Source organism: Pongo abelii, chromosome 2 (assembly GCF_028885655.2).
Source record: "Pongo abelii isolate AG06213 chromosome 2, NHGRI_mPonAbe1-v2.0_pri, whole genome shotgun sequence".
In the NCBI taxonomy this organism is placed as follows: Eukaryota; Metazoa; Chordata; class Mammalia; order Primates; family Hominidae; genus Pongo; species Pongo abelii.
In genome coordinates, this window is record NC_085928.1 from 130596921 (window position 1) to 130620963 (window position 24043).

The following is a 24043-nucleotide window of genomic DNA, read 5'->3' on the forward strand; positions in this document are numbered from 1 at the left end:
TTGAGGCCAGGAGTTTCAGACCAGCCTGGCCAAAATGGTGAAACCCCGTCTCTACTAAAAAAATACAAAACATAGCTGGGCATAGTGGTGTGTGCCTGTAGTCTCAGCTACTAGGGAGGCTGAGGCAGGAGAATCACTTGAACCTGGGAGGCGGAGGCTGCAGTGAGCCGAGATCGTGCCACTGCACTCCAGCCTGGGCAACAGAGCAAGAATCTATCTCAAAAAAAAAAGGTGACATTTGAGTAAAGATCTGGTGCCAGGCACTGTGGCTGGCACCTGTAATCCCAGCAAATTGGGAGGCTGAGGTGGGAAGATTGCTTGAGCCCATGAGTTCAAAGATCTGGGTAAGTGAGTGAGAAAGGAAGTCGGAAGTCACACAGACAGCCTGCAAGAAAGCAATCCAGAAAAAGGAAACAGGAAGTGCAAAGGCGCTGAGGTGAGAGCATGCTGGATGTGTCCAAAGAATAAATAAGGAGGAAACCAATGACATCGAAGGACAGCAAGGCAGGAAAAGAGGATGGTGAGATGAGGGCAGAGAAGTATGCTGAAGAGCTCTGGGGACCAGATGGTGAAGAGCAGTAGGGCTCTGTAAGGACTTTAGCTGCTACTCCGAGATGAGAGCCACTGGAGGGTTTTGCACAGAGGAGTGCCATGGTCTGACTTACATTTTAAAAGAATCACTCTGGTTGCTATGTTGGGATTAGCCTATATGAAGGTAAGGGTAGAAGTAGGGAAACATGTTAGAAGATGATTGCAATAGGAAGAAGGCGATGGCTTGATTCTGAGCAAACTATCGGGAGGACAGAAAACCAAACACTGCATGTTCTCACTCATAAGTGGGAATTGAACAATGAGAACACTTGGACACAGGATGGGGAACATCACACACCGGGGCCTGTTGTGGGGTGGGGAGAGTAGGGAGGGATAGTATTAGGAGATATACCTAATGTAAATGACAAGTTAATGGGTGCATCACACCAACATGCACATGTATACAAATATAACAAACCTGCACGTTGTGCACATGTACCCTAGAACTTAAGGTATAATAAAAAAAGAATCTTAGATACATATTAATAAGTGAAGAAAGCCAATCTGAAAAGGCTACATACTATGTGATTCCAACTTTGCGATATCCTGGAAAAGGCAAAACTATGGAGCCAGTAAGAAGACCAGTGGTCGCCAGAGATTGGTTAAGCACAAAGGATTTTTTGGGCAGTGAAAATACTCTTTATGATATTATAATGGTGAATACATGTCATTATACATTTGTCAAAACCCGTAAAATGTGCAACATCAAGAGTGAATCCTAATATAAACTATGGACTTTTGGTGATACTGATGTATTAATACATGTTCATCAATTGTAACAAATGTACCCACTGTAGTGGGGGATGTTGATAGTTGGGGAGACTGTGCAGTGGTGGGGGAAGAAGATATATGGAAAACCTTGGTACTTTATTCTCAATTATGCTGTGAACCTAAAAATATTCTTAAAAACTTAAGTCTTGAAAATGGTTACTTTGAAGTTACATAAAAATTTGTGAAAATATATGCAAATACAAATAATAAGAAAAGAAAAAATAGTATCAGACATTTTCAAGTAAATAACTCAAACAACACTAAAATATAATGTAAAGTGAAACCTGAATAAAACTTAAATACTCAAAAAAAAAAGAATGTGATGGCTTGAACCAGGATAGTAATAGTGTAAGGAGTGAGAAAATGGTCAAATTTTGAAAAGAGCCTTTTTTGTTATGAAAATCTTCAAATATTAAAAAAGTAGAGAGAGTAACACAGCAAACTTCTATAAATTCATCACCCAAATTCAATAATTAACAAAACTTTGCCACATTTGCTTAACCAGCTCTCGTTTTTTCATAGTTTTTTTTGTTTGTTTGTTTTTTTGCTGAAGTATTTTAAAATAAATTACATACGTTTGACCCAGCAATCCCATTATTGGGTATATACCCAAAGGAATATAAATCATTCTACCATAAAAATACATGCAGTTGTCTGTTTATCACAGCACTTTTCACAATAGCAAAGACATAGAATCAATCTACATGCCCATCAATGGTGGACTGGATAAAGAAAATGTGGTACATATACACCATGGAATACTACACAGCAATAAAAAAGAATGAAATCATGTCCCTTGCAGCAAAACAGATGCAGCTGGAGGCTATTATCCTAAGAAAATTGATGCAGGAACGAAAAACCAAATACTGCATGTTCTCACTTAGAAGTTGGAGCTAAACACTGAGTACACATGGACACAAAAAGGGGAACAATAGACACCAGGGCTTACTTAAGGGTAGTGGGTAGGAGGAGGAGAAGGATGGAAAACTATCTATTGGGTACTATGCTCACTACCTGGGTAATAAAATCATTTGTACACCAAACCCCAGTGACATGCAATTTATCCTTGTCAAACCTTCATATATATCCCCTACATCTAAAATAAAAGTTGGAAGAAAAATAATAAATAAATAAATAAAATCGCTTCTTCAAAAAAATTACGTTGTATAATTTCATGGCTACATATTGTATGCAGTATGCATTTCTCTGAAAATCTGAACATAAATACAATCACATTATCACACCTAAGAAAATTATCAATAACTCTATGATATCAACCCATACTATAACCCAATTTCCCTAATTGTCTTAAAAATTTCTTTCACAGTTGATTTGTTTGAATCAAGGTATGAACAATGTAATACACTACATTTGTGTATGTTTGAGTCTCTTTCAACCTAAAGGAGCACACATGCACACACACACACACGCGCACACACACACGCACACACACTTTTTTCCCTTTAGCATTTCCCTGTGATTTGCAAAATCCACATAATATTCCTGAATAATGCCCCACATCCCAAATGTGTCCCTTTGCTCCTCTGTAGTGTAATTAACTCTAGAAGCTTGGTTAGATTTAGTTTTTTTTTTTTTGTCAAAAACATTTCATAGACAAAGTGTATTTTATAAATGCATTACATCAGGAGTTACCCAATATGTTGTTGTTCCATCTATAGTGACATTCATGATAGTGATCATTCCCCATCTATAACTAATGATTCCAATCCACTGACAACCACTGTGTAAAACAATTATTTCATGGGACCAAGGAGGAGAAGAACAAGGTAGTTATAATAGTGAGTATATTTTGAAACTTGCTTTTTTCCACTTACCAATATGTTGAAATTTATCCATATTGATATCTATACTAGTTATTTCATACATGTCTAGTTATTTTAATTACTATATAGTATTCTACTATAGAAAAAAACAAAGAAAAAAAGAAAAAAGAACACATTTTATTTATCCCTTCTTCTATTGGTGAAAAAAGGATATATCCTATTTTTTTAATCAAAAACAGTAGCAAAGAATATCCTTGGGCATTTTTCAGTGTGTATGCATACGAGAGTTTCTCTAAAATCAAGGGCAGGAATCAGAAACTTTTTCTGTAAAGAGACAGGTAGCAAATAGTTCAGGCTTTGTGGGCCATATGGTCTCTGTTGCCATTACTCTGTCATGTAGCATGAAAACAGTCATCAACATTGTGTAAATGAATAAACATGCACACAGCTGGATTTTTATAAGAGTTGATTTACAAAAACAGGTGGTGGGCCAGATTTGGCCTGAAGGCCATAGTTTGCTGACCCCTGGTGTAGGACATGAAAATAGAGTATGTTCATCTTCAGCTTTGTTATATATTTCTATTTTCTTTCTCCAAATGAGTTATACCTGTTTATACTTCCATCAGCAAAGTATAAAAGTGACTGTTTCTCCACATCCTTGAAAACACTTGGTGTTATCTAATTTCTTAATTTTGGGGCAATCTGATGGTTGTGAAATAATTTCTTATGAATGTTTCAATTTTCATAAGCCCAATTACAAATGTGTTTCAATATTTTTCATATGTGCTTTGACTATTCAGGTTTCTCATCCGTACATTGCCAGTTTATAACATTTACCTACTTTCTATTGAGTTGTTTGCCTTTTTCTTACTAATTTGTGACTTTTATATATATTCTATTTATAGATTGCATTTTTCTGTTGATTATATGCATTATAAATATCTTAGTCTGAGTTTGTCTTTGCTGACAGTGTCATTTGTTGAACCGAAGTTTTGTTTGGTTTTTGCTTTATTTTTAATATCCATGGATACATTAATCCTCCCTTTTTCTATGTGTGTGTGTGTGTCCATTTTTTGCTTTGTATAACAAATCTTGTCCTACCCAATTATCATAATATTTTTCTATATTTTCCTTTCCACATTCAGGTTTTAGTACATCTGAATGTATCTTTACATATGGTAGTTATTTAATTTTATCTTATCCAATATGATCAATTATCTGAGCCCCCTTTATTGATTAATCCATCTATGTGTTCTCCACTGATTTTAATGCTACCTTTGACTTAATGCCGATTCCCACATGTTGTAGGTCTGTTTCTAGGCTCTTTGTTCTGCTTTCTTAGTCTGCTTTTACTGATCTATCTCTAGGCTGATACTATATCATTTTAATGCGATAATTTCATAAGTAGTCTTAATATCAGGCAGAATTAATCCCTCCCTATCGCTGACATCTTTGAAATAGTCTTGCCTCATCTTTACTCTTTATCTTCCATACGAATTTTAGATAAATCCCAATGTAAAGGTTTGGAAACAAATGTTTAAAAAAATCTAAGTAATTTTCCCAAGGCCCCACGATTAATAAGTAGATGAGGTGACATTCCAACCCATGCAGAATAATTTCGAAGCCCAGTTTCTAAGCCACTATATCCACAATACCACCTCTACATTTATATTATAAAGTGGTAGAAAAAGCTGAATTTAATGTCAGTAATCGTTAGGCTCTGGACTTGGCTCATTCGTGGACAAGTTGCTTGGGTATCTCTCTGGACCTAGTTTCCTCACCTACAAAATTGTTACAAAAATAATTTATCTCAGAGCTATGAATAAACAGTCAATATAAACTGTAAAGCATTGATTATGTAAAAGCCCACCCATACTGGTTAATTTTATATGTCAACTAGACTGGGCCACAGGGTGCCCAGGCATATAGTCAAGCATTATTCTGTATTTATCTGTCAGAGTGTTTCTCAATGAGAATAACATCTGAATCAGTAGATTGAGTAAAGGGCACTGCCCTGCCTGATGTGGGTAGGCCTCATCCAGTCAATTGCAGGCCTGAGTAGAACAAAAACACTAGGTAAGAGGGAACTCTTGCTGCCTGACTGCTGTAAGATGAGACATCAGACTTTTCCTGTCTTTAGACTTAAACTGAAACATTGGCCTTTCTTAGGTCTCAAGCCTGCTAGCTTTTAGACTGAAACTTACATTATCAGCTCTCCTGGTTCTCAGGAACTAGAACCACACCATAGATTCTGCTGAGTTTCAAGCTGTCCAACTGCACTGTACCTCCATAATCATATGAGACAATTCCTCATAATAAATCAACAAACACACACACACACATATATATCCTATTGGTTCTGTTTCTCTGGAGAACCCTGACTAATACAGATTTTGGTACCAAGAGTGGTCCTAGAGGAACATAATTTTAAGAATGAGTTTTCTGAATTGGTTTTGAGGCATTTGGAATAGACTCTCTAACCTAATTAAAGACACTAATGATTCTATTTCCAGTAGTAAAGAGAGCATTGAAAGTCCATAGTGTGATCTGGCAATAAAAATACACAAAATATCACCATTGAATACTCCTAGTCAACTACTTACAAGAATCAAGGAGCTTGGTAACTGTGTATGTACTTTCAAATATTTTTGGCAAGCTAACAAATGTAATGAGATTGGTTGGTTGTTCTACTGCTGGACAAAGTGGAGAAAGAAAAGGATGAGCTCAGGGGTTTGAGTTGCCAGCCCCAAGTGTTGCATAAATGACTGGAAAGCTTCTATGTTTGCCCTAAAGGATATCCTTATCTCCAATAGCTGCAGAGCTGAGATTGCTGAAAATTAAAGGCAGAACCTCACCCTATGACTGGCTGAATTACAACACAAGTTGAACTCCCAGCCTCACAGGGTGTCTACTGTTAAGGTGAAGGCATTGGTTGGGAAGAAATGGGCTTCTGAAAAATTGTAATGGGGACATGCAGGGAGACCTTGTTGAATCTGGGGTCATTGAGCCCCTAAATTCTGATGAGTCTTCTTTGCCAGTGGAAGATTTCTCCCTACTCCAGAAGGGAGTCATCTCCCCATCCCTTGTGGTATAAGCCTCTGTACCCTTATCTGAGGAGATTAACCCTGCATTGCCTAAAAAACTCCAGTGGCCTCCTATGAGGCAGTTGCCATCGAAGACAATGCTGAGTCTCCTCAGAACCTACCATCACCAACTCTCTTTGCTTCTAAACCTACAATTAGACTCAAGTCCCAGTAGGTCCCTAAAGGTGAAGTACAAAAGGTGACCCATGAGGAAGTGTGCTACGCTCCAAAAGAGTAACTGGAGTTTTCTAATGTACACAGAAATCTAAGGAATATGTGTGGAAACAGATATTAAGAGTGTGAAATGATGATAGAAGGAACATAAAGTTGAATCAAGCTAAATTTATTGATATGGTCTCACTATGCAGAGATTCAGCATTTAATGTTGCAGCTCAGAGATCAAGGGGTCTAATAGTCTGGTTCATTGGCTAAAACATGGACCAAAGACCACAGTGCATGAGTTGGAAATGCTAGACCTGCCTTGGTTTAATATAGAGGAAGTGATTCAAAGGCTTAGGGAGACTGAAATATTAGAGTGGATTTGTCATTTAAGAACTACTTATCCACCATGACTATGAAAAGTAAATGTGTAAGAGGAGCTCCAGCATCCTCAAAGAGCCCTATGATTTCTCTTCCCTGTAGGCTAGACCCCAGGGCAAGAACTACAGTCACTGAATTGGAAAACCTAAATGCAATGGGAGTAGTTGGATCCTAGGGTGTCAGGGGTCAGATGGCAAGACTCAACTGCCAAAGGCAAGATGGGTATGGATATATAATGAACATCAGAGTCAGAGCAGCAATCGGAATAGTCTAACTCACACAGACCTATAGCATTGTCCAATTGATTAGAGTGTCCCTAGAAATAAAATAGGAAGCCTATTAAATGCTTATTTGATCTTTATAAGCAGAAAAGTTCTAGGTCAAGTGAACAAAAGACTAATCTGAATCATAATCATAGAGAGTCACAGTTACTCAATTTACGGTTTACAAACTTAAGCTAGTTTACAAACCCAGAGTACCTTGAATGATGAGTAGGCCAGGTCTCCTTGAGAAAGGATCCCAGTATACAGCCAAAAATTTAAACTATTGCTCTTCTGTCGGCCTTCTCCCAAAGGAACATATAGCCTTCTACTAGGACAACTGTGTGCTGGAGGAAAGGAAATAATCAGACCTTTTAGGGACTACTGGACAGTGGCTCTGAACCGACTCTAGTTCTAAGGAATCCAAAACATCACTGTGGTCCACCTGTCAGAGTAGGAGTTTATGGAGGCCAGATGATAAATCAAGTTTTGGCTCAAGTCTTTCTCACAGTGGGTCCAGTGGATCCCTGAACCCATCTTGTTATTTCCCCAGTTCTGGAATGCATAATTGGAACAGATTTACTCAACAGCTAGCAGCATCACCTCATTGGTTCCCTCACCTGTGGAGTGAGGGCTATTATGGTGGGAAAGGCCAAAGGGAAGCCACTAGACCTCCCTGTACCTACGAAACTAGTCAATCAGAAGCAATACAGATTAGTATTGCAGAAATTAGTGCCATCATCAAGGACTTGAAAGATGAGGTCGTGGTGATTCCCATTACATCCCCATTCAACTCTCCTATGTGACCTGTGCATAAAACACACGGGTCTTGGAGAATGACAGTGGATTATCGTAGGCTTAACCAGGTGGTGACTTTAATTACAGCTGCTGTACCAGATGTGCTGTACCAGTTTGCTTCAGCTGGCAAGGCTGGCAATACACTTTCACTGTCCTACCTCAGAGGTATGTCAGCTCTCCAGCCCTATGTCAAAATTTGGTTTGCAGAGATTTTGATCACGTTTCCCTTTGATCACCTTCACCAAGGTATTATACTGACCCATTACATTGAGGACATTATGCTAATTTGACCTAGTGAGCAAGAAGTAGCAACTATTCTAGACCCATTGGTAAGACATTTGCTTGTGAGAGGATGAGAAATAAATCTGACAAAAACTCAGAGGTCTTCTACCTCTGTAAAATTTTTATTTTACAGTGTTGAGGGGCATGTTGATAAATTCCTCCTAAAGTGAATGACAAATTGCTGCATCTGACTCCTCCTACAACCAAAAAGTAAAATAAAATGCCTAGTGGGTCTCTTTTGATTTTGGAGGCAAGGTATTCCACAGTGGGTGTGTTACTGTAATCCATTTACCAAGTGGCCCCAAAAGCTACTTATTTTGAGTGGAGCCCAGAACAAGAGAAGGCTCTGCAACAGATCCAGTCTACTGTGTAAACTGCTGTACCACTTGAGCCATATGACCCAGTACAATGATACTTGGACCGTCAGTGGAGATGTGGGTGCTATTTGGAGCCTTTGGCAGGCACCTGTAGGTGAATTTCAGCACCGGTCCTTTGGATTTTGAAACAAAGCCCTGCCACACTCTGCAGTTAACTACTCTCCTTTTGAGAAATGGCTCTTGGCCTGCTGCTAGGTCCTAGTAGAGATTGAACATTTATCCATGGGCTGCCAAATTACCATGCAAATTGAGCTGCCCATCAGGAAATGGGTGTTATCTGACTCACCACACCATAAAGTTGGGTGTGCACAGCAGCACTTCATCATCAAATGGAAGTAATGTATGTGTGATCAAGCTCAAGCAGGCCCTGAAGGTATGAGAACGTTACATGAAGAAGTGGGCCAAGGCTGAGCGTGGTGGCTCACACCTGTAATCCCAGCATTTTGGGAGGCCAAGGCAGGCAGATCACTTGAGGTCAGGAGTTTTAAGACCAGCCTGGCCAACGTGGTGAAACTCTGTCTCTACTAAAAATTCAAAAATTAGCTGGGTGTGGTGGTGGACACCTGTAATCCTGGCTACTCAGGAGGCTGAGGCAGGAGAATCACTTGAACCTGGGAAGTGGAGGTTGCAGTGAGCCGAGATCACACCACTGCACTCAAGCCTGGGCAACAGAGACTCCATCTCAAAAAAAAAAAAAAAAAAAAAAAGTAGGACAAATGCTCAGTTCCACTCCTGTTTCTCTATGTTCTCTCTCCATCATGTGAGGACACAGAAAGAAGACAACTATCTGCGAGCCAGGAAAAGAGCCCTCATTAGAACACAACCATGTTGGCACCCTGATCTTGGACTTCCAGCCTCCATAACTGTGAGAAAATAATTTCTGTTGTTTAAGCCACCCAGCTATAGTGCTTTGTTAAGGCAGCCTGAGAAGACTAATACACCATCTAAATTTAAGATTTGGTACAATAAACCAGTTTATATTTTTCTTTAAAAAATCTATTTTAAATCTCTTATTTATATTCTGTGTAAATTCTCTTTTATTGAATGTAGATTTGAGGATCTTCAGGAAAACTATTTTGCTTTTCCTGAGATCAAAATGGAAGTCAAGATAAAACTGTCACTAAAGTTATTTTGTCTCTAAAGATAACAGAGAAAATATTCCAGAACTTACAGGATCCCCAGTATTGCTTCAAAGTCATGCTCAGCCAGTCCCACACCCTGCAGGAAGCCCACTAGAAGATGAGCGTGGGCCCAAATGAGGAAGAAAAAAATCACTCTGATGTAAAAGCAAATTCCAGATGCGCACAGCAGGTTGAGAAATTGTGAGTAAGAAGTTCAAATGTTTTGGAGTCAATCTCTTTAGAAAAACACCTAGATGGCAGGCCCTAGCTGTGGCGTTTTCATACCAGACTTAGGCCGAGCCAAAAAGAAACCAAAGTATCTGACAGTATATCTAAGTCTGCATTTCTTCCTCTATTCCTTTCAACTTCTGAATAAATAAATAAATAAATAAATGGGCAACTATAAAATAAATCACAAAAATAAAATAAAACAAGGTTAGTTTTTTTACAGTCCTCAAGATGGAACACAGAAATTTGTAGGCTGTTTTGGCCTGAGTATAATTGAGAGATGGATTTATTTATCCCTAAGTTTTACTTTTGTCTGCCCATCTAATTTTGCTTTATTGATAGAGGTTGTCCTAGGTCAGGTTCTCCCAGAAACAGAATCTAAGCCAAGAATTCAGGTGCAAGTTATTTATTAAGTAAATTCTCCCAGGAGAAACCTGTAAGGAAGTGGAAAACAAGCTATCAGCAGTCTCACAAACTGAGGAAATATAAATCAGAGTTCACAACCATTAAGGTCAAGGGACTCTGACCCCCAGATTTAATTAGGACTGCTGAAGGATTACATCCTAAGAGTAAGGTCGAATCTAAAAAGACCAAGCCTTCCAAAAACTAAAATCCAATTTCAAATCCGCTCAGTGACTGAATTAAAGCAATGTGCTCCTACTTTAACTGCCTGACAGAAACTAAAGAAACCTTCTTTTGGCTAAGATAATATCGCCCAAGCAGCTATCATTTTTCAACACAACGTCTTGCATTTAATAAAAAATTTCCTTGTATGCCAAGAGACAGGTCCAAGAGAAAAAAGCAGACAATAGAAACAGAACAACAGATGACCGAGATATCAGAGTTATTAGGTATGGGCCTTAAAATAATAAAAATAGGCCAGGCGTGGTGGCTCATGCCTGTAATCCTAGCACTTTGGGAGGCTGAGGTGGGTATATCACCTGAGGTCAGGAATTTGAGACCAGCCTGGCCAACATGGTGAAAACCCCAGCTCTACTAAAAATACAAAACAAATTGGCATGTGCTCAGTGGCATGTGCCTGTAATCCCAGCTACTCGGGTGGCTGAGGCACGAGAATTGCTTGAACTTGTGAGGCGGAGGTTACAATGAGCTGAGATCGTGCCACTGCACTCCAGCCTGGGTGACAGAGCGAGACTCTGTCTCAAAATAAAATAAAATAAAATAAAATAAAATAAAATAAAACAAAACAGCCGGAGACATCTGTCCCACTCTAACCATCCTTTAATCCTGCATCTCCAAGAAATACAATAAACACTTCCAGCTCTTTCTTCTGGTGTTTACCTCCAGCATATTTGAGCATATCTCAAATATCATATCTCATATATCATTTGAGCATATTTCAAATGATATGCTTATGCTGATATCCCTGGATTCATCCGTTTTAGACATTATCTATTAACTTCCTATTATGGTTAATAATATCTTAGTTCTCTCACAACTTTCCTGCCTTGCAAATCTCTTTTATACATCCTCACTCCTTTCCTTCCCTCCATACAATATAGTTACAGCCAATATATGGTTAATTCAAACTCTGCAATGAATTTATAAAGCCCCTATATCAATACTATTTCCCACATGGTCAGAAATATATATGGTTAACTATAAGTTCCATTTTATTTTCTCTAGAAACATCCCTCCTAAAGTCTTCCATATCCTCCTGCTCCAAAGTGGACTGATTTCTCTCTAACACTCTGCTGCACAGCTATCATCTTGGGACCTCATTATTTGTAAAATTAGGAATTCCTTTATTAATATGCTGTGTTGAACCCCACATTTCCTGGCTCCCATGTCTTACTTCGCTCCTTTGTTTCGACGTGCCTTCTTAAGAAAGTACACATTTGAAATTTGAAATAAAATGCTTGGGATGCTGCATGTCTGAAGGTGACATTATTCTCTTCTCACACTTGATTGAGTGGTTCTTCTGTGCATAGAATTCTCATTAGAAAATTGCTTCCCTCAGAATTTAGAGGGAAAATTCCCTCCTCATTGTCTTCTAGTTTCCCATGTGTTGTTTGAAATATCTGAAACCTTATTACAAACTCTTTATGTGTGACTTATTTTTTAATATCTGAAAGCTTCTAGAATCTTCTCTCTATAACTAAAATTTTATAATGATGTGCCTCAGGAAAGAATATTTTTAAATTTATATGGAGACATAAGTCCTTCAGTTCTGAGAAATTGTCTTGAATTATTTCTTTGTTAAGTTTCCTCCCATTGAAACTCTTAGCAAATTTTTATTATCAATTTCTGGATCTCCTGTAATGAACTTTAACTTGTTTACCTGTAGAACAAATCAACTTGCTTCTCCTAGTTTTTAACAGAATTGAGTTTTTATGTCCATTTCTTATTCTCTCTGTTTCTTTGATGTGATTTGAGAGAGAAGATGGAGCTGGGACATTTTACTCTGCTCTCTTTAAACTGGGCAGCACTATATTGCTTTTTATTGTTTATAGAGCCACAAAAGCAAAAAAAAAAGTTTCATTTAAACTTCCAGTATGTAGTTCAATGATAGACATTACAAGGGAAAACTACCACCATACATCAACAGCTGAGGAAATTCTGTCACAAACACAGTTGAATATTGTCCAGTCCTTCAAAAATCTTCCATTTCTCTTTAATTGAGAGAAAATCTAAGAGAACATTTTAAGGGAAATATTAATTTTTCTACTGAATTGGAATATTAGACACTATTTTTAAGCTACTACAGCACTGAGATTAGGGCCATTTATCAAAAGTTACAGCCCACCCTCAAGACAGCCTGGAGGGGGAGAGCTGTTGGAAATCCTTTTAACTCAGTCTGACTGACCAAGGCAAACGTGGTTGGGGCACATTTTTCATGCAGGGACTCAGCAGTGTTACTAAACACAGCCACTTCACGCTGGAACACAGTACTTTACAAAGCTACGTAGAAGCCAAAAGCACTTCTACTTTGAAAATATTTCAAAAGCACTAAAGGAAATTTTCTTAACCACTAAATATAAGTGTTAGAACCTTTTATTTCTTTCACCTCATTTTCTAACTTCTAATTTACTTGGAGGGTATTGGAGAAAGAACACTTCAAATTCTTTCAATGTGTTTAAATGGCTTTAAAGTAATTATCTTTTAAGACTTTCTACTCTGAAGCAACAGAATATGTTATTATGCTTCATTTATCCAGAATCCTTGAAGAACGAAGGATCCCACATAAGTTAAAAACTACATTAGGTCTCACCCCCCCTGCACCCCCCACACACACACACACACACTCAAGTTTTAATCCATTTGGATGAATGTCTTTGGAGCAGAGGGTCCTGGTAAACACCAGGGTATTACTAGGTGCAGGCTGAAACTCACAGGCAACAGGCAAGAAATGCACGCATTTACTGTTCACTCAACAGCCCATGGTGAGGCCCCAGTGGGCCAAGCACAGCTGGACACAACTTGCATCTGTGCTACAGGAGGTAGCTTCAGATCTCTACTACTTTCCCTTTTTTAGAAGAAGAATAGAACTGTCTCATAATCAGGACACACTGTCTGAGTTTGGGTGCCACCTTTGCAAAGGAATGCCAGGATCACCAGATGCCCAGCTCTGGAGGCCTTGTGGGAAGCTGTGCTCACATCCAGCACCTTCTACTATGAGGAGACGGAGCCCCAGATCCAGAGAGCATAATGCCAGAAAACCTGCTGGGGGTGTGTGGGCTTATTCAGGAAGAAATCTTGGTTCTCCACAGTCTCTCTAAAATGACATAAATTTTTTGTTGCCTTCTTATTTGGAGTATGTTATGCCTTTGGGATTTGTACCTGTGTCTGTAGTATTTGTATCTCCTCCCTTGCTGTCACTGACCATTTCTCAACTTGGGATGTCAGACTTCAAATCCTCTGGCTTCTAATCTACTAGGGACTCAGAAAACAAAATAACCAGGGATTCTGTGGTTGCATATAAAATAAGTATACATGGCTTCTTGTGAGGACCTGTAAGGCAGCCCTGTAACAAAGGACATGCTCCATTGGATCTGGTATTATCCCTCCAGACCAGTGGCTCTTAAAGTATAGCCCAGAGGCACCTGAGGGTCCCTGAAACTCTTTTACAGGGTTCACAGAGTCACAACTATTTTCATAATAATATTAAAACATTACTTACCTTTTTTACCTTCATTCTCTCAAGAATGTAAGTGGATACAGCCGGGTGCCCCTCTTAGATGAAGCTTCCAGAGGAAGGATCAGGCAGCAACATTTGCTGTTCTGCAGCCTCCACTGGTGATACCCAGACAAACAGGGTCTGGAGTGGACCTCCAGCGAACTCCAACAGACCTGCAGCTGAGGGTCCTGACTATTAGAGGGAAAACGAACAAACAGAAAGGACATCCACACCAACACCCCATCTGTATGTCACCATCATCAAAGACCAAAAGTACATAAAACCACAAAGATGGAGAGAAACCAGAGCAGAAAAGCTGAAAATTCTGAAAATCAGAGCGCCTCTTCTCCTCCAAAGGAACGCAGCTCCTCACCAGCAACGGAACAAAGCTGGACAGAGAATGACTTTGACAAGTTGAGAAAAGAAGGCTTCAGACGATCAGTAATAACAAACTTCTCTGAGATAAAGGGGGATGTTCAAACCCATCACAAAGAAGCTAAAAACCTTGAAAAAAGATTAGACGAATGGCTAACTACAATAAACAGCATAGAGAAGATCTTAAATGACCTGATGGAGCTGAAAACCATGGCACGAGAACTACGTGATGCGTGCACAAGCTTCAGTAGCCAATTTGATCAAGTGGAAGAAAGGGTATCAGTGATTGAAGATCAAATGAATGAAATGAAACGAGAAGAGAAGTTTAGAGAAAAAAGAGTAAAAAGAAACAAACAAAGCCTCCAAGAAATATGAGACTATGTGAAAAGATCAAATCTACGTCTGATTGGTGTACCTGAAAGTGATGGGGAGAATGGAACCATGTTGGAAAACACTCTGTAGGATATTATCCAGGAGAACTTCCCCAACCTAGAAAGGCAGGCCAACATTCAAATTCAGGAAACACAGAGTACACCACAAAGATACTCCTTGAGAAGAGCAACTCCAAGACACATAAATGTCAGATTCACCAAAGTTGAAATGAAGGAAAAAGTGTTAAGGGCAGCCAGAGAGAAAAGTCAGGTTACCCACAAAGGGAAGCCCATCAGACTAACAGCAGATCTCTCGGCAGAAACCCTACAAGCCAGAAGAGAATGGGGCCAATATTCAACATTCTTAAAGAAAAGAATTTTCAACCCAGAATTTCATATCCAGCCAAACTAAACTTCATAAGTGAAGGAGAAATAAAATCCTTTACAGACGAACAAATGCTGAGAGATTTTGTCACCACCAGGCCTGACTTACAAGAGCTCCTGAAGGAAGAACTAAACATGGAAAGAAACAACCAGTACCAATCACTGCAAAAACATGCCAAATTGTAAAGATCATCAATGCTAGGAAGAAACTGCATCAACTAACGAGCAAAATAACCAGCTAACATCATAATGACAGGATCAGATTCACACATAACAATATTAACCTTAAATGTCAATGGGCTAAATGCTCCGATTAAAAGACACAGACTGGCAAATTGGATAAAGAGTCAAGATACATCAGTGAGCTGTATTCAGGAGACCCATCTCACGTGCAGAGACACACATAGGCTCAAAATAAAGGGATGGAGGAAGATTTACCAACAAAATGGAAAACAGAAAAAAAGCAAGGGTTGCAATCCTAGTCTCTGATAAAACACACTTTAAGCCAACAAAGATCAAAAGAGACAAAGAAGGCCATTACATAATGGTAAAGGGATCAATTCAACAAGAAGAGCTAACTATCCTAAATATATATGCACCCAATACAGGAGCACCCAGATTCATAAAGCAAGTCCTTAGAGACCTACAAAGAGACTTAGACTCCCACACAATAATAATGGGAGACTTTAACACCCCACTGTCAACATTAGACAGATCAATGAGACAGAAAGTTAACAAGGATATCCAGGAATTGAACTCAGCTCTGCACCAAGTGGACCTAATAGACATCTACAGAACTCTCCACCCCTAATCAACAGAATATGCATTCTTTTCAGCACCACACCACACCTACTGCAAAATTGACCACATAGTTGGAAGTAAAGCACTCCTCAGCAAATGTAAAAGAACAGAAATTATAACAAACTGTCTCTCAGACCACAGTGCAATCAAACTACAACTCAGGATTAAGAACCTCATTCAAAACCACTCAACTACATGGAAACTGAACAACCTGCCCCTGAATGACTACTGGGTACATGACAAAATGAAGGCAGAAATAAAGATGTTCTTTGAAACCAATGAGAACAAAGACACAACATACCAGAATCTCTAGGACACATTTAAAGCAGTATGTAGAGGGAAAGTTATAGCACTAAATGCCCACAAGAGAAAGCAGGAAAGATCTAAAATCGACACCCTAACATCACAACTAAAAGAACTAGAGAAACAAGAGCAAACACATTCAAAAGCTAGCAGAAGGCAAGAAATAACTAAGATTAGAGAAGAACTGAAGGAGATAGAGACACCAAAAAACCCTTCAAAAAATCAATGAATCCAGGGGCTGGTTTTTTGAAAAGATCAACAAAATTGATAGACTGCTAGCAAGACTAATAAAGAAGAAAAGAGAGAAGAATCAAATAAACGCAATAAAAAATGATAAAGGGGATATCACCACCAATCTCACAGAAATACAAACTACCATCAGAGAATACTATAAACACCTCTACGCAAATTAACTAGAAAATCTAGAAGAAATGGATAAATTCCTGGACACATACACCCTCCCAAGACTAAACCAGGAAGAAGTTGAATCCCTGAATAGACCAATAACAGTCTCTGAAATTGAGACAATAATTAATAGCCTATCAACCAAAAAAAGTCTAGGACCAGACAGATTCACAGCCGAATTCTATGAGAGGTACAAAGAGGAGCTGGTACCATTCCTCCTGAAACTATTCCAATCAACAGAAAAAGAGGGAATCCTCCCTAACTCATTTTATGAGGCTTGCATCATCCTGATACCAAAGCCTGGCAGAGACACAACAAAAAAAGAGAATTTTAGACCAATATCCCTGATGAACATTGATGCAAAAATCCTCAATAAAAACTGGCAAACCGAATCCAGCAGCACATTAAAAAAGCTTATCCACTATGATCAAGTTGGCTTCATCCCTGGGATGCAAGGCTGATTCAACATATGCAAATCAATAAATGTAATCCATCATATGAACAGAACCAAATACAAAAACCACATGATTATCTCAATAGATGCAGAAAAGGCCTTCAACAAAATTCAACAGCCCTTCATGCTAAAAACTCTCAATAAACTAAGTATTGATGGGACATATCTCAAAATAATAAGAGCTATTTATGACAAACCCACAGTCAATATCATACTGAATGGGCAAAAACTGGAAGCATTCCTTTTGAAAACTGGCACAAGACAGGGATGTCCTCTCATACCACTCCTATTCAACATAGCGTTGGAAGTTCTAGCCAGGGCAATCAGGCAGGAGAAAGAAATAAAGGGTATTCAATTAGGAAAAGAGGAAGTCAAACTGTCCCTGCTTGCAGATGACATGATTGTATACTTAGAAAACCCCAGCATCTCAGCCCAAATCTCCTTAAGCTGATAAGCAACTTCAGCAAAGTCTCAGGATACAAAATCAATGTGCAAAAATCACAAGCATTCCTATACACCAATAACAGACAAACAAAGAGCCAAATCATGAGGGAACTCCCATTCACAATTGCTTCAAAGAGAATAAAAAACCTAGGAATCCAACTTACAAGAGATGTGAAGGACCTCTTCAAGGAGAACTACAAACCACTGCTCAATGAAATAAAAGAGGACACAAACAAATGGAAGAACATTCCATGCTTATGGATAAGAAGAGTCAATACTGTGAAAATGGCCATACTGCCCAAGGTAATTTATAGATTCAATGCCATCCCCATCAAGCTACCAATGACTTTCTTCACAGAATCGGAAAAAATTACTTTAAAGTTCATATGGAACCAAAAAAGAACCTGCATTGCCAAGACAATCCTAAGCCAAAAGAACAAAGCTGGAGGCATCACTATACTACAAGCCTACAGTAACCAAAACAGCATGGTACTGGTACCAAAACAGAGACATAGACCAATGGAACAGAACAGAGCCCTCAGAAATAACACCACACATCTACAACCATCTGATCTTTGACAAACCTGACAAAACAAGAAACGGGGAAAGGATTCCCTATTTAATAAATGGTGCTGGAAAAACTGGCTAGCCATATGTAGAAAGCTGAAACTGGATCCCTTCCTTACACCTTATACAAATATTAATTCAAGATGGATTAAAGACGTAAATGTTAGACCTAAAACCATAAAAACCCTAGAAGAAAACCTAGGCAATACCACTCGGGACATAGGCATGGGCAAGGACTTCATGACTAAAACACCAAAAGCAATGGCAACAAAAGCCAGAATTGACAAATGGGATCTAATTAAACTAAAGAGCTTCTGCACAGCAAAAGAAACTACCATCAGAGTGAACTGGCAACCTACAGAATGGGAGAAAATTTTTGCAATCTACCCATCTGACAAAGTGCTAATATCCAGAATCTACAAAGAACTCAAACAAACTTACAAGAAAAAAACAAATAACCCCATCAAAAAGTGGGCAAAGGATATGAACAGAATCTTCTCAAAAGAAGACATTTATGCAGCCAACAGACACATGAAAAAATGCTCATCATCACTGGCCATCAGAGAAATGCAAATCAAAACCGCAGTGAGATACCATTTCACACCAGTTAGAATGGCGATCATTAAAAAGTCAGGAAACAGGTGCTGGAGAGGATGTGGAGAAATGGGAACACTTTTACACTGTTGGTGGGACTGTAAACTAGTTCAACCATTGTGGAAGACAGTGTGGCGATTCCTCAAGGATCTAGAACTGGAAATACCATTTGACCCAGCAATCCCATTACTGGGTATATACCCAAAGGATTATAAATCATGCTACTATAAAGACACATGCACACGTATGTTTATTGTGGCACTATTCACAATAGCAAAGACTTGGAACCAACCCAAATGTCCATCATGATAGACTGGATTAAGAAAATGTGGCACATATACACCATTGAATACTATGCAGCCATAAAAAGGATGAGTTCATGTCCTTTGTAGGTACATGGATGAAGCTGGAAACCATCATTCTCAGCAAACTATTGCAAGGACAGAAAACCAAACACTGCATGTTCTCACTCATAGGTGGGAATTGAACGACGAGAACACTTAGACACAGGGTGGAGAACATCATACACCAGGGCCTGTCATGGGGTGGGGGAAGAGGGGAGGGATAGCATTAGGAGACATACCTAATGTAAATAACGAGTTAATGGGTGCAGCACACCAATGTATGCGCCAATATATGGCACACGTATACATATGTAACAAACATGCACATTGTGCACATGTACCCTAGAACTTAAAGTATCATTAAAAAAAGAAAAGAGAATGAGAAAAAAGTACAAGTAAAAAATAAAGAAAGAAAGAATGTAAGTGGAGTTTTCCAGAATATATAACATGCAATATCACAACAAACTGAATGCAAGAAGCAGCTATGAGAATCCAGCTGTGTCCTATTAAGATATTGAACAGATTTGCAAGAATGTAAAACAATGCCATCCTCCTCACTACATTCTTTTGTTTTGAAAAAGATGCAGAAAAGGCCTTGGACAAAATTCAACAGCCCTTCATTCTATAATTATTTTTCAAAAAAAATTATGCTAATATATAATGGGTGTATTCATGTTATTTTTTCATTAATTAATGCAGAAATATTTTCTATTTTTCCCAATGTTGATTTCAAGTATGGCATATATTAATAGCTACAACTCACATAAACAAAAATTATTTGGAATTCTCAACAATTTTTAAGATTACAAAGAGTTCTTGAGACCCAAAATCTTCAGAATCACTGCTCTAGGTAACCTCTTTTGAGAAGCACAACAGGATTACTTCCTGTAGCATATCAAGAGGTAAACCACAAAATCTTGGTCCTTATACCTAATGTTAAATGAAGAGTTAATGGGTGCAGCACACCAACATGGCACATGTATACATATGTAACAAACCTGCACGTTGTGCACATGTACCCTAAAACTTGAAGCATAATAAAAAAAAATTAATTAATTAAAAAAAAATCTTGGTCCAGTGACACACCAGAGTCTTCTTAACAAATGTTTTAACTCATTTTAAATTTCACAACATAATAGAAGAAGGGAGATGGTTGGGGATAGCATAATCACTTGATAAGACGCACAACTCAAAACAGAGCTGGAAATTATTTTTCCAAGTTGTGCAGAAGTGAAGTCTTAGAATGTTTCAAAGCTGTGAAATGCAAAGTCACCTTGGAAAGTAATGCCAAGGATATCAAAATTCTGCTTATGTGGCCTTTCAGGGTGGCCACATACATAGTATAAGCTATTGATTTTTTTTAACTAGTATTATTTTCCACATAATGGAAAGAATCGTCAATGTACTTTTCTATGAGGATTCTGTTTACCTACAGTCAACCGTGATCATTTGCTTGCTTACACTCCAAACTCTTCCTTCCAACACATCACTGAAGCCCACTGGGAAATGACCATTTGTTCCCATTACAGCAGGCACAACTTTCATTTTAGTAACCTGATTTAAGACATGGAATTATTTAATCAATTGATTTTCTTTCCCTAAGAGTTATTCCAACTATGAAGCTTATTTTTACAAATAAAGAAATTGGAGTTGTCATAAAAGGATAAAAAATAGAAAAGTTGAGAGCCAACCTTGAATACAAATCATTACAATTGTTTTTTCTCATATTCAGTTTGCAAATATACTCTAACGCTACTCTATAGATAATTTAAAATAAGTGTTGTTGGGGAAAAAAACTTTTTTATGAAACATTCTTATCAAACAAAAGCAGAAACACAAAATATCAAACATAATTAGAGAATTATGTTTCTTCCTTAGAGGTTAGTGACTTAATCAGGAATACTAACTATTCAAAACAAAGACAGAACCACAGAAGGTAGACCCTCAACCCCTCTGCAAAAACAAAAATTTAATCCCAAACTCCATGTTTTTAACCCACAGCATTTTATGAGAAAATTCTTTAAATTTCCACTTTGAATGAATTTAGTCTTAATTTAGACCAGGGATCAGCAAACAAGGGCCTGTAGACAAACCCAGCCTGTAACCTGCTTTTGTAAATAAGGTTTTATTGAAACACAGTTGCTCATTTGTTGCCATATTGTCTGTGATTGCTGTTCCACTACAACAGCAAAGTTGAGTAGTCAAGAGAGAAACTGTATGGCCTGCAGAGCCTTAAAGATTTACTATTTGGCCTTTACATAAAACGTTTAAATTAAAAACTTAGACTAAATTTTAAGAAAATAAGAAATTATATTTTTCACACAGTAGATTGGAAGCAAAGAAAGGTGGTAGGGGAAAGAGATCCTTAAACTGGGCATGCTGACCTTAATAGGCAGTGGTCACTGTTGGTCTGATATTGAGGAAGAAGACTTAAAAGCGCTAAAAGGAGTCCCTATGATTGAACTGTCAAATAAGTGGGCTTTGGAAACCCCCTTGCCTCAATGGCAAACAACTCTGAAGGGCCAACCCTGCTCCAGAGCCCCCAAAGGATTGACTGAGGCCCTGGTTACAACCATGTTCAGATCAGCTTCTCCCTCTGCTCAATCCTGTCATCCTCACTTCCTTTCAGGTGTATCTCCCAAAAGCAATCATTCTGCAAGCAACTACCCACTTCAGTGTCTGTTTCCAAGGAACCCAGTCAAAGACAGTGTATAAAGAACATGGCAATTGGCATCTGCCTCAGTCTTTAAGCCTTCAAACAACTCGATAAACACTTGTGGATCACCTCCTAGACTCACGGCACTACACCAGGCACTATAGGAAATTACAAAATGGGCAAGATGCAATCCCTGCCCTCAAGAATCTGGCAAATTACATATTGTCTATGGCTGCTGTTGTTCTACTTAAGGTGATTAAAACTACCTAAGGATAGGATATACTGCTTAAGGTATTATAAGATGAAGTTCATTGTCACCACCACTGTAGGTGGTTGGGAGAAGGAACTAGGGATGGAGGTTCCATCAGCTGCCCAACATCCAGTTGAGGGAAATGGACAGATGAAATGGAAACAGTGTTTGGCCAGGAGCTTCGAAGATGGAGTAGGAGTTTAAGATGGATGAAAACAACAAACATAGGAAGAAACATAAGGAAGAGACTAGATGCAGGAGCGGAAAGTGAAGGATATATTTTGGAGATTCAGCCACAGCCCAGTTTGTTTGAAGCTTGGAATGGGGCAGGGGAAGACTCTTTTTGAAAGATATGTTTAAACCAGCTCATGGAAGTTCTTGAACACTAAGCCAAAGAGTTTATTTAAAACAACAGGAAATAATAATGATTTTGAGCAGAAGCAGGGTGACCATTGATTTTGCCCTCCAAACTAGCAATATTGAGAGTCAAAGATGGCATTATCAATTACCATCTAGGACAGCAGATGTAAACCAAGACTATTCCATGCAAATGAGGATGGTCACCTAAGCAGGAGGACAATGTGATTAGAGCTGTTCTTTAATATAATTAATGCAGTAGTGTATCAGTTAGCCATTGCTATATAACAAACTGCTCCAAAAGACAGTGACTTAAAACAAGAATAATTTATTAACTCTAAATTCAGTGAGTTGGCAATTTGGACAACACTCAGTTGGGCAATTCTTCTACGCCCCTTACCTAGGCTTATACAGCTGCATTTGATTGCAGATACTGACTGGTCTAGATAGGCTTAGCTGGCATGTACAGCAGTTGGTGCTGGCAGTCAGATGGTGGTGAATGTCCAATGAACTATGTGCCTCCAATAGACCAGCCAGGTTTTTCCCATGGTACCAGAAGGAGTCCCAGCAGTGAAAGAAGGCAAGCTCCTATGTGGAAATCCATCTCAAGCCTCTGCCTGTGGCACATTTGCTATTGTGTCATTGGCCATAGCAAATTAAATAGCCAAGAACAGAGTCAGTGTGGGAGAGAACTACAAAGCCTTAGGGACAGGGAGTGGAATTTCACTGGCGATTTTCCAAATATTCCACCACAGATAGTAGTGTCTGCGTTGGATTGAAGGAATAAGACTAAACATGGAGAAAACAATTCAAAAATAATTATGATAGGGATCATATTTCCATCATTCTTTTGTGATGTTCAAGGGATTCTACTTTTATTACTACATGCAACTCTTACACAATCCTATGAAAAAATTATTATCCTCATTTTGCAGACAAAACTGAAGCTTAGAGAAATTCCATAACTTTAGCCAAGATTGCAAAGCTAATAAGTGGTTTAGGCCAGGTGTGGTGGCTCACGCCTGTAATCCCAACAGTTTGGGAGGCTATGGTGGGTGGATCACCTGCGGTCAGGAGTTTGAGACCAGCCTGACCACCACGGAGAAACCCCATCTCTACTAAAAATACAAAATTAGCCAAGTATGGTGGCACATGCCTGTAATCTCAGCTACTCGGGAGGCTGAGGCAGAAGAATCACTTGAACCTGGGAGGCAGAGGTTGCAGTTAGCTGAGATTGTGCTGTTGCACTCCAGCCTGGGCAACAAGAGTGAAACTCTCTCTCTCTCTCTCTATCTCCCTCTCTCTCTCTCTCACACACACATACACACACACACACACACACACACACACACACACACGTGGTGTAGCTGGATTCAAACCCAGCCAAACTGGATCCAGAGCACAAACACTTACTCACCTAGTCACACCACCACCTTGCCACTAAGCCGATGTACAAGGGATAATGAAAGTCTGAAGTAGAGTGCTGGCAGTGAGAGAGAAAAGGAGGGTTTGAGACATAAAATCAGTAGAATTTATTAACTAACTGGATGTGGGAGTTAAGAAAGAAGGATGACTCAAAGATGATTCAGATTTCAAACCAGCATGGCAGAGGAAGGCATGTGAAACCAGATGTTAAATTAGAAGTTTTGATTGAGGCCCCAAGATATGAGAGATACTAGATACCAACAAAGATGTGTGAGACAGACCAGCTAAATACAAACACAAATTAATTTAGCTGATACGAAATGCAAATTTTCAAGTGAAA

The 24043-nt window shown here is 38.8% G+C and overlaps 1 long non-coding RNA gene across 1 annotated transcript in view; it reads right to left on the reverse strand.

Annotated features, from left to right (window-relative positions):
- Positions 1 to 23767, reverse strand: part of LOC103890229 (uncharacterized) — a 123349-nt gene extending 99582 nt beyond the window's left edge. The window contains exon 1 of the long non-coding RNA XR_008523834.2: positions 23696 to 23767. This is a non-coding gene — a long non-coding RNA (uncharacterized LOC103890229). The remainder of the gene's footprint in view (positions 1 to 23695) is intronic.
- Positions 23768 to 24043: the final 276 nt, after the last annotated feature.